At 35.5% G+C, this 11,295-nt stretch overlaps 1 pseudogene; it reads right to left on the bottom strand.

The window, feature by feature from the left end:
• Positions 1-2,793: 2,793 nt before the first annotated feature.
• LOC124974227 (mitochondrial fission regulator 1-like) lies at positions 2,794-3,862 on the bottom strand (annotated as a pseudogene).
• Between the last annotated feature and the right edge of the window lie 7,433 nt (positions 3,863-11,295).

Genomic DNA, 11,295 nt, shown 5'->3' on the forward strand with positions numbered 1-11,295 from the left:
ATTCTCTAACTCCATCCATTTACCAGCAAATGCCATAATTTCATTCTTTTTTTAAAGCTGAGTAGTATTCCATCATATACATACCACATTTTCCTTATCCATTCATCTGTTGAAGGGCATCTAGGTTGGTTTCATAGTTAAGCTATTGTGAATTGAGCTGCTATAAACATTGATGTGGCTGCATCACTGTAGTATGCTCATTTTAAGTCCTTTAGTTATAAACCAACGAGTGGGATACCTGGTTCAAATTGTGGTTCCATTCTAAGGTTTCTGAGGAATCATCATACTGCTTTCCATAATGGTTGCAACAATTTGCATTCCCAGCAGCAATGTATGAGTGTACCTTTTTCCCCATATCCTTGTCAACATTTACTGTTGCTTGTGTTCTTGATAATTACCATTCTAATTGGAATGAGAAGAAATCTTAGAGTAGTTTTGATTTGCATTTCTCTAACTGCCATCAATATTGATCATTTTTCATGTATTTGTTGATTGATTGTGTAACTTCTGTGATATGTCTGTTAGCCCATTTATTGACTGGGTTATTTGTTTTTGGTGTTAAGTTTTATGAGTTCTTTATATATCCTAGAGTTTATTGCTTTATCTGAGGTGCATGTGGTAAAGATTTTCTCCCACTCTGTAGGCTCTCTCTTCACATTATTGATTATTTCTTTTGCTGAAAAGAAGCTTTTTAGTTTGAATCCATTTCATTTATTGATTCTTGATTGAACATATTGCACTTTAGGAATCTTGTTAAGGAAATCAGATTCTAGGCCGACATGGTATAGATTTGGGCCTAGTTTTTCTTCTATTAGGCCTGAGTCTTTGATCCACTTTGAGTTGAGTTTCATGCAGGGTGAGAGATAAATGTGTAATTTCATTTTGTTACATGTCCTTTCCATTTTTCCCAGCACCGTTGTTAAATAGGCTCTTTTCTGCAGTGAATATTTTTGGCACACTTGTCTAGTAAGAGATACTTATTTTAATGTGGGTTTGTCTTTGTGTCCTCTATTCTGTACTATTGATATGTGTGTCTGTTTTGACACCAAACCATGCTGTTTTTATTACTATACCTCTGTAGTATAGTTTAAGGTCTGGTAATGTGATGTCTCCTCCTTCACTATTCTTGCTAAGGATTGCTTTGGCTATTCTGGATCTCTAATTTTCCCAAATGAATTTCATGATTGTTTTTTCTAGTTCTATGAAGAATGTTATTGGGATTTTAATAGGAATTACATTAAATTTGTATAACACTTTTGGTAGTATGGCCATTTTGATAATATTATTTCTGCCTTTCAGGAGCATGAGAAGTCTTTCCATCCTCTAATGTCATCTTCAGTTTCTTTCTCTTTTTTTTTTTGGAAATAAAGTTTGTTTTATTTTAAAATAGTAAATTCCTTACATTGGAGTACTAGGCAGAATTCAATACTGATGCAAATATATTTTTTTTACCAGGCCAAAATATGTGTCAGGTGAATTTCTGAATATCTTAAAAGGCAGAATTTTTTAACATACCAAAAAATTAGAAACAATATCTAACAACATGCCACAGTTTAAACTTAAGCCAAATAACCAAACCATGTAAATTACCTCAGATAATTTTTGTTGATATTTAGGAGAGCACACATTTTCAATAACTTAAAATATTTATCTACTTATCTCCTAATTCTCCCAGGAAGAATAACTTTTCTTCACTAGATATAAAATTTTTAAAAGTTCAAATATTTACTTATGGTAAGAAATGCTGGCATTAACTATAGCTGAATTTATCAGAAATAGAAAATCATGAAAGTTTATTGAAAACTTACAAATGACTACTTATTGCCAGTCCTTATAAGCTCTGGATGAGAAATGCCTTTCTCCACTTTCTAATAATATCTAAGAATTACATTGCATAATATTAATTCATCAGAACAGCATTCTGACCAATGATAAATAATATATAAGAAAGTCATACTCCTATTTAATAATGTTTCATTATAAAATTAATAGTTTGACCAATATTTAAAAATTTTAAACTCCCATTATGCTGACATTTCCAGAAGTATTATTTATTAACTTAGCAATGAGTCATTTTTATGATGCCATTTATTAAATTGAAATAAAGAAAGATGGCATATCTGGTTTATATTAAAGTGATTTAATTCAATCATTTAATCTGTCACCACCTGGAAAGTACATTTGTTTCCCCAGTATGTGGATGGCAATGAGGTACAAACTGCTGCCCTGGTTCTCAACTTCCCTCTAATGGAAATTATATGGAATTCTACCAGTGAACATCAACTGGTTTCTATGCAAAGCTCAGCTCCAAAAATGTGAGAGAGAATCTAAGATATAAGTTCTGTTTGAGGCAAGAAGTTTCCAATCTCAAATATTTTATTCCAACATCTTAAATTACACCAGCTAATCCATTACTAAGAGTAAATGCTCATTGAAAACATATGAAGATAACAATACCCTCATTGTCATTGACAATTTTTAAACTGTTTTATATCCAAACATATGTATATAAAATATTTGTACAGATAAATTAGTGTTAAGAATTTTAAATGCACAGTAAAATCCACAAATGTCCTCTGTGTTCTGAAATCTTAGAAATGTTTTCAAGATTGGAAGCCTCCATCTCCCAGCTATACTTGAAAAACATGTCAGAATTCAGTATGTTATGGGAAGCTCCAGAACTGACCATCTCATAAAGTAAAACAAAGTTATGGTGCTTCCATTATTGCTTAATTCTCTAGGCTAAAAAGGAGACCACTGAATACTAAAGTCAGGTATTTACTAAATAGTGTCAATTTCTACTAGCCAAATTCAGCCCTCACAAACCAGCTGAACCAGGAAATTTTTCTCAGCTCATTATCCATTAGGAATTTGAAACATTTTCAATTAAAGCCTTTATTTTTCCTGTAGACTTCAACATATGTGGCCCAAACAATGCTGTCTCTGAGGTGGTCTCTGATTCAGATTTTGGAGATCCTTTTTCAACTTCACCTTGGCTATTGCTTTGATACTGATAAGCATATTTCTTTTTCAAAGCTTCTACTATGAGGACAGCAGGGTCAGTAGCATCTACTGGCGTGGGCTTTACATCTTGCTCTGACCTCTTAACTGACTGAAGTTTTACACTATTCATATCTTTAAGGAGATCTAGCATATTTGGCACGTCAGATTTCTTTGGATTGTTCTTAGCCAAAGTCTTTCCAGCACTGGCTTTTTGCTCTCTTTGCTCTTTAATCAGATCAATGGCAGATTTACTTTGGTGGAGCCCTGGTGGAATGGGTAGAGGAGGTGGCGGTGGGGGGGGGAAGAGGTGGGGCCATGGTAACAGACGTAGCAGGAACCAAGTCACCTGCAGTGAGATTTTGTTGCTCTTGCAGAGTTACGATTTTGGGAATCTAAGCTCTGAGAGTAGCAAGTTCATTTTCAAGTGCACAGATCTTTTGCAGGGCTTCCTCATTGGCCAGTGTTGCAGTCTTTGGTGGAGGTTCTTCTTGAGACAAGTTTGGTAAGGAAATATGCCTGCTTGGGGGCTTCTCAAAGAAAGAAAAGTCTTCATGAAGGGTTGGCTTTGACCTGACTTCTGTCCTTAGTATTGTTGAACACTCTCTTCTTTCTGTGGTTACCCATCCAACATCAGCAAAAGATACCACTGCATCCTCTCCCAGGTGGTTGGGACTCCATTCTGTTGCATGGCTGGTAAGTTGAAATTGAACTCTTAGACACTGAATCAGAGATAAGTTAGTACCAATTTTCCTTACAATACTTCGAGATGAACCATATGGTTTTCCAGACCAAAGTACCAATTGCATGTTTACTCCAACTTGTGGAAAACCATCCTCATCAGGCGCTTAATCCAGCCAAGAATTTAGATGGTAAAGTTGTCCCAAATTTGCATTTCAAGTACTTCAGGCATACATATCAGTACATTGTCCATTAAACCACACTCCGCTGTGCGGCAGCCCCAGTTTATTTCTTTAGTGTTCTGTAGTTTCATTGTAGAGATCTTTCACCTCTTCTTTTTAGATTTATACCTTTTTTTTTTTTTTGAGGCTACTGTGAATGGGATAGTTTACTCTCATTTTTGGGGGGAGGGGTATAATTTTCTTTATTTCTCTTTTAGTGAATTCATTACTAATGTATAGGAAGGCATTTAATTTATGGGTATTGATTTTATATCCTAATTTGCTGAATTTATTTATTAGTTCTAGAAATTTTCTGGTGGAATTTTTTAGATCTTCTAAATAAAGAATCATGCTATTGGCAAATAGTGATAGTTTGAGTTCTTCTTTACCTATTTGTATACCTTTAATTTCTTTCTCTTTTCTAATTGCTCTGATTAGAGTTTCATGGATATTTTTGCATAAAAGTGATGAAAGGGCATTCTTGGTTTGTTCCAGATTTTAGAGGGAATACTTTCCAATTTTTCTCCATTTAGAATTATGTTGGCCTTGGGTCTATCAGATGTGGCTTTTATGATGTTGAGGTATGTTCCTACTATACCTAAGTTTTTCTAGTTTTTTAAACATGATGGTGTCCTGTATTTTGTCAATTGCATATATTTTTCTGCATCTATTGAGATAATGATTCTTGTTTTTAAGTCTATTGATATGATGAATTACATTTATTGTTTTCCATATGTTGAACCAATTCTGCATCCCTGGAATGAACCACACTTGATAGTGGTGCACTATCTTTTTAACATTTTTAGTAGAAATTACCCAGGATTTTATTGAGAATTTTTGCATCTGTATTTATCAGAGATATTGTTCTGAAGTTTTCTCTCCTTAATGTGTCTTTGTCTGATTTTGGTATCAAGGTGATATTAGTCTCAGAGAATGAGTTTGGAAAGGTTTCCTCCTTCTACTTCATGGTATAACTTGAGGAGTATTGGTATTAATTCTTCTTTGAAGATCTTGTATAACTCAGTTGATAATCCTTCTGGTTCTGGACTTTTCTTAATTGGCAGGCTTTTAATGGTATTTCCTATTTTATTACTTAAAATTATTCTGTTTAGATCATGTATGATTTCCTGATTCAGATTAGATAGGTCATATATCTCTAGAAATGTGTCAATGTCTGCAGTATTTTCTTTTGTTGGAGTATAAATTTTCAAAATAATTTCTAATTATTCTGTATTTAGTTGGGTCTGTTGTGATATTTCCTTTTTCATCTTATATTTTTGTTAATTCAGGTTTTCTCTCTCTTTCTCTTCATTAGTGTGGCTAGGGATTTATCAATTTTATTGATTTTTCAAAGAACCAAATTTTTGTTTTGTCAATTTTTTTCAGTTGTTTCTTTTTCAATTTCAGTGATTTCAGTTCTGATTTTAATTATTTCCTATCTTCTCCTGTTTTTGGTGTTGAATTTGTTTTTTTCCTATGGCTTTGAGATATAAAGTTAGACCATTTATTTGTTGACTTTTTATTCTTTCAATAAATGAGCTCAATGCAGTGAACTTTCCTCTTATTACTGCCTTAATTGTGTCCCAGAAATTTTGGTTTGTTGTATCCATATTTTCATTTACTCTAGGTATTTTTTCATGTCATCCTCTATTTCTTCTACTAATCATTTGTCATTCAATAGTGTAATAGTCTCCATATATTAGAATAGCTTCTATTTTTTATCTTATCATTGATTTCTAATTTCAGTCCATTATGATCTGATAGACTGTAGGGTATTATCTCCATTTTTTTTTTGTATTTACTAAGAGTTACTTTGTGGCATAAGATGTGGTTTGCTTTAGAGAAGGATCCTTGTACTGCTGAGAAAAATGTGTATCACTTATTTATTTATGAAATATTGTATACATGTCTGTTATGTCTAAGTTATTTATTGTATTATTGAGTTCTATAGTTTCTTTATATAGATTTTGTTTAGATCTGTCCAGTAGTAGGAGCGATGTGTTCAGTCACCCAGTATTATTGTGCTGTGGTCTATTTGATTCGTGAAATTGTGAAGGGTTTGTTGTACATAGATGCTCCATTGTTTGGGGCACATGTATTTATAATTTTATGTTTTGCTGATGTATAATTCCCTTCAGTAGAATGAAGTGACCTTCTTTGTCCCTTCTGAATAAGTTTGGCTAGAAACCCACCTTTTCTGATATGAGGATGGAAACCCCTGATTGTTTCCACAATTCGTATGAGTGATATGTTTTTTCCTATCCTTTCACCTTCAGTCTGTGGATGTCTTTGCCTATGAAGTGAGTCTCTTGGAGACAACTTATTATTGGATTTTGTTTTTTAATCAAATCTGCAAGTCTATATCTTTTGCTTGATGAATTGAGACCATTAACATTCAAGGTTATTACTGAGATATGATTTGTATTCATGGTCATTTGGTTTATTTCTGGCTTTTAATTTGATGTAGTTTCTTCTTTGACTATTCCTTTAGTGTAGTTTCTCCCTTTGCTGGTTTTCACTTTTTTCCCCTCTTCATCCTCATGGAATATTTTGATGAGAATGTTCTGTAGTGCAGACTTTCTAATTGTGAATTTTTTTAACTTTTGTTTTTCATGGAAGGTTTTTATTTTATCCTCAAATCTGAAACTTAATTTTGTTTGTTATAAAATTCTTGGTTGGCATCCATTTTCTTTCCAAGTTCGAAATATGTTGTTCTAAGTCCTCCTAGCTTTGTGGTTCTGGGTTGAGAAATCACTTGAGATCTGAATTGGTTTTCTCCTGTATGTAATTTGCTTTTTTTTTTCTCACAGCCTTTAAGAATTTACCCTTATTCTGTATTTTAGTCATTCTCATTTTAATGTGTCTTGGTGTGGGTCTGCTGTAATATTGTACATTTGGAGTCCTGTAAGCCTCCTGTATTTGATTTCCCATTTTATTCTTTAGCTTTGGGAAATTTTCTGATATTATGTCATTGAAAAAATTGTGCATTCCCTTGGTTTATACCTCTGCTCCTTCATCTATCCAGATAACTCCCATATTTGGTCTTTTTATGTTTTCCCATAATTCTTGGAAGGTCTGTTCATGGATTTTTACCATCTTCTCTGCACAATCAACTTTATTTTCAATAGTAAATAATATTGTCTTCATTGTCTGAGGTTCTGTATTCTAAATAGTTTAGTCTATTGGTGATGCTTACCATTACAAGTACAATTTGGTTTATGGATACCTTCATTTCAAGGATTTCTGCTTGATTTTTTTCCCTACAATCTCTAAATCTTTATTGAAGTGATCCTTCACTTCCTGTTTTTTCTCTTTGATTTCACTCTTTATACCATCCTTTAATCATAGATCAGCTTAACTATGTGTATTCTAAACTCCTTTGTGGACATTTCTTCTACTGTTATGTTAGTGGATTCTCATATTGGGGCATCTTGATTTGTTTTGGGCACTTTTTTCTCTTGTTTTTTCATGTTACTTGTGTGTTTTCCCATCTAGTAGAATGAATCTGTGGTACTACAGACTCTATTCTATAGAACTATATTGTCCCTGAAGTTTTCTAGTATACCACCATTAAGATGAAGACCAACATCAACAGCACCCAGCACAAACAATAGACATCCTCAAATCTAATAGCTTCCACCAAGGTGTCCACTGCCTTCTAGCTATAAACAGCAATGATGAGTTCAATCATGGTCTACAATATAAACAGAAAATTTGCCAAAAGGATTTTGCAATCTCAAATATTGGACACTGAGAAATCAGAAATAGTGCAAGACATGATGTTCATGAAGGAGAAAAGAGAAACCACAAGCAAAAATCCACAAGAAGAGTGGAAGAAGAACAGAGATTGACCATTAGGGGGAGAAAAGTTAGAAAGGGAATCCAGAGAAACAGACAAGGAAGAGGAAGAATATATATATATATATATATATATATATATATATATATATATATAAAGAAAAAAAGTTAGAAATATAACTGCAAAACACCATGCATATATCTACATCCTCAACAAATTGGTGCATGAAAAACATCGTGCTCCAAATACAGTGGAGAGAGATGCCAGAGGAAAAAATAAAATAAAATAAATCTCAGTGGAAAATTGAAAAACTGTCTCTGCTAGCATCCAAATGCTTCTCAGCCCTGCCTCTGACTTCCCACAAGACTTCCTGACCCAGACAGGCCCTGACAGACCCTGTCACTATCCCAGAAATCTGGGCCTCAGATGTCTTAGGTTTGACCATGTTGCAGTCCCAAGACCTCAATGATAGTGGAATTTGCAAATAGACCACCAGGGATGAGCAATCCTGAGAGACAATAACTAGCTGGCAGCAACCAGCACCCCCAGGAGGAAGACACCAAGTACAGGCAAACCCACAGGCACCTGACATTTAACCTCAAGGTCCTGGTGGGTGTCCCCAGACAGGTGCACCTTGACTCCCCAAGATGGCAATAGCAGGAAACCTGCCAGTATCTCATACCTCAGGCTCTGACTGGTGTCTCAAAATGGATGCAATCATGTGCAACCAAACCTGAAGTCTCCCTGGCAGCAAACCTCTGGGCAGTGGTAGAAGTGGTAAGTGGCAGGGAGTCGGTGACAGCAGGCAGATGCTCAGTAGCATCTCAGTCATCTGTGTTGTTGGCAGTGGTGGGAGATCAGCAACTGCAGTGGTGGCAGCTGTGGCTGTAGCTGCAGTGGCAACCAGAGAGAAGACCTCCAGGTGATATCCAGGGAGCAGCAGCAGCTTTGGAACCAAAAATATCAGGGGCAACAATGTCAGTGGCAGCATTGTAGACCACAGGCATGCCCAGAGAAAAGACCTCTGGTGTGCAACAGTAGTGTGGGCAGCAGGAGCACCCAAAGAAAACACCTCCAGGTTTCTGGGGCAGTGGACTCAGGGGCAGTTGTGTCACATCTAAGAGAAAACTCCAGGGCAATGACCCCTTCCAGAATATTCTGACTGCCACCCTTACCTTGAGAATCACCTATATACACCTAAGACTGTTTCTTGATTCCTTTTATAGAGTGAGAGCCTTAGCATTTTATTTTTGGATCTCCTTGACCTTTGGCATCACCCTTTGCCTCAGTTTCCTGAAGAGTGGGTTTGATTCCTAGGCAAGTATTTATTAGGCTTTTTGGATGTGCCAGGCTCTGAAATTGGTGTTAAGCTGCACTGAGATAGTGACATAAGCAAACAGTTATAAAGTGCCTCAAATGGATGCCACTAAGTGACATAATGAATTAAATGGAGCAAGGGTTCTCTTGCTGTTGCCTACCTATTGACTTTTCAATTCAAGAAGTTTGCCCTGAGTCAGGGCATGTGATTGGGAATGGACCCTTTCTTTTCCAGGTTTACAGCAAGAGCCTTTTGAAGTTGGAGACCACCTGATTGAGGCTAGTGGGAAACTTCACCTGCTGGATAAGCTGCTAGATTTCCTGCATTTCAGGTACAGATATATGTACTGCTCTCAGCTGATGACTGTTTAAAATCTAATTAATGAGGAACTTACTTATTTCATGAGACTGATTCAAGTTTTCCCCTTTTACAAGACCCTAATTCAGTGTAAACTTTCTCTAAAATTATACACCCACTCTATTCCATCTCATTCCACCTCACTCTACCACATCATTATTCTTTTTTTCCTGAATTCCTATAGTATTTAGGATCCCTCTCCAGCACTTGGCAAGTCCTACCTTAATCTACTGCCTGGGTGATCAGTGTATGTTCACCTGATCAGTCCAGCTATATATTTTAGAGTCAGAAGGAGAGAGTCAGCATTGAGCATTTCTTTTATAATTGTCTGCTGGTACTTTGTGCTAAATTGACACATAATAAAGGCTCAGTAAGCACTTATTCTTGTTAACCTGTGGGGTTTGATTTAAACTCAAGGGATATTTACAATAGTCTTTCCTGAAATGTGAGCTGGGTATCAGAAGACCAGAATTTCAAAATTGTCCATTTAGGATGACTGTCCCAGGTGTGTCCTGAACTAACCTAAAACTTCATATTTGGCAAAAATTTCCAATTGTTTGCAAGGTAAATAATTGCATGTATTACTGTGCTTAATTTTCTTTGACATATCAACTGTAAGTGTGTTAGAGATGGAGACGAGCCCATAAATACCCTCCATCCAAGTTTTTTATGTCCCAGACCCAGAAAGTTCTTGTCCAAAGTCATATAGCTAGCAAATGTCAGAGATGAGATAAGAATTGAAGTACTCACCTTTCTTTAAGCTCAATGCTTTCCCAACAATTTGGGCTAGAATCTGGCAGGAGTTTTCCCTCACACTTGATCTTATCTTTGTGGTAAGCTTAAATTAAGTTCATTTTCTTAAAAAAGAATATTATTTTGTCAACACTGTACTTCTTTGTTCAGGCAAATTTTAAAACAATGTCTGATAACAAGCAGCTCTCAGCTTGATTTTGTTCTTAATGCATTATTTTGAATTCTTTTCTCTTTTCACTATCTGTATGCAAGTTTCCTCTTGTATCATGGGGGATTGCTTCTCTAAAGTGATGCTTCTCAGCCTTTTCTAGATTATAATGACTTACACCCCCAAGTGGGGAATAGCAGTAGATAACTGACCACAGCTCTTCAGGATCTTGGGGAAGGGGTACACACATAAGTGCATCTTGCCATTTACTCTTCATGTATTTATTTATTTCACTATTAAAGTGAAAATTTATATTTGTTTTCAATGAGTGATGTGACATTCCAGAAATAGGCTCCTTGGTTGCTCTAGGGTTTCCATGGTTCCTGGTGAATTGACATGTGCCCTAAGAATATCTCCACTATAGCTTTAAAACTGCTGTGAAGGATGCAGCTACATGTGGAGGCACTTTGTATTCTTATGTAAACTATGTAGAGTTCTGAGAAATTTATGTGACATTTATATTTCTACTTTAGCATTTGACTTACTTATAAAATTGTATTCTTTGATAAATTTTGTGTGAGGGTAACTCTCCTTAAGTAATACTAGTTTCTCATTTTCTTTTCCTTGCCAGAGGCCATTGAGATTTACTTTTCTCCCAAATGATCCAGATGTTGGATATTCTCCAAGACTATATGGATTACAGAGGTGACTCCCCTGGGTCACTACATTACTAAAGACATTTTTATATTTAATGATCAAATAGGTCCATGATGAATAATAAGGGGTGTGGGAATGTTACAGAGGAAGAAAATGCAAAAACATTATTCAGAACCAAAAGAAGATGAGGAGAGGGGACAGCATTAAGTGAAGCAGATGTGAAAATGTTGAGTATCTTCAAAAATATGATAAGTTGAGTTTCAGTGACAGAAACTTTCAGTGTCTTGTAACATTCAGCTGAACACTTGTGTACTTATTCAGGATTAGTAAGAAAATGAATATTGATAGTATAGAGATCCCA

Source organism: Sciurus carolinensis, unplaced genomic scaffold (genome assembly GCF_902686445.1).
Source record: "Sciurus carolinensis unplaced genomic scaffold, mSciCar1.2, whole genome shotgun sequence".
NCBI classification, from domain to species: Eukaryota; Metazoa; Chordata; class Mammalia; order Rodentia; family Sciuridae; genus Sciurus; species Sciurus carolinensis.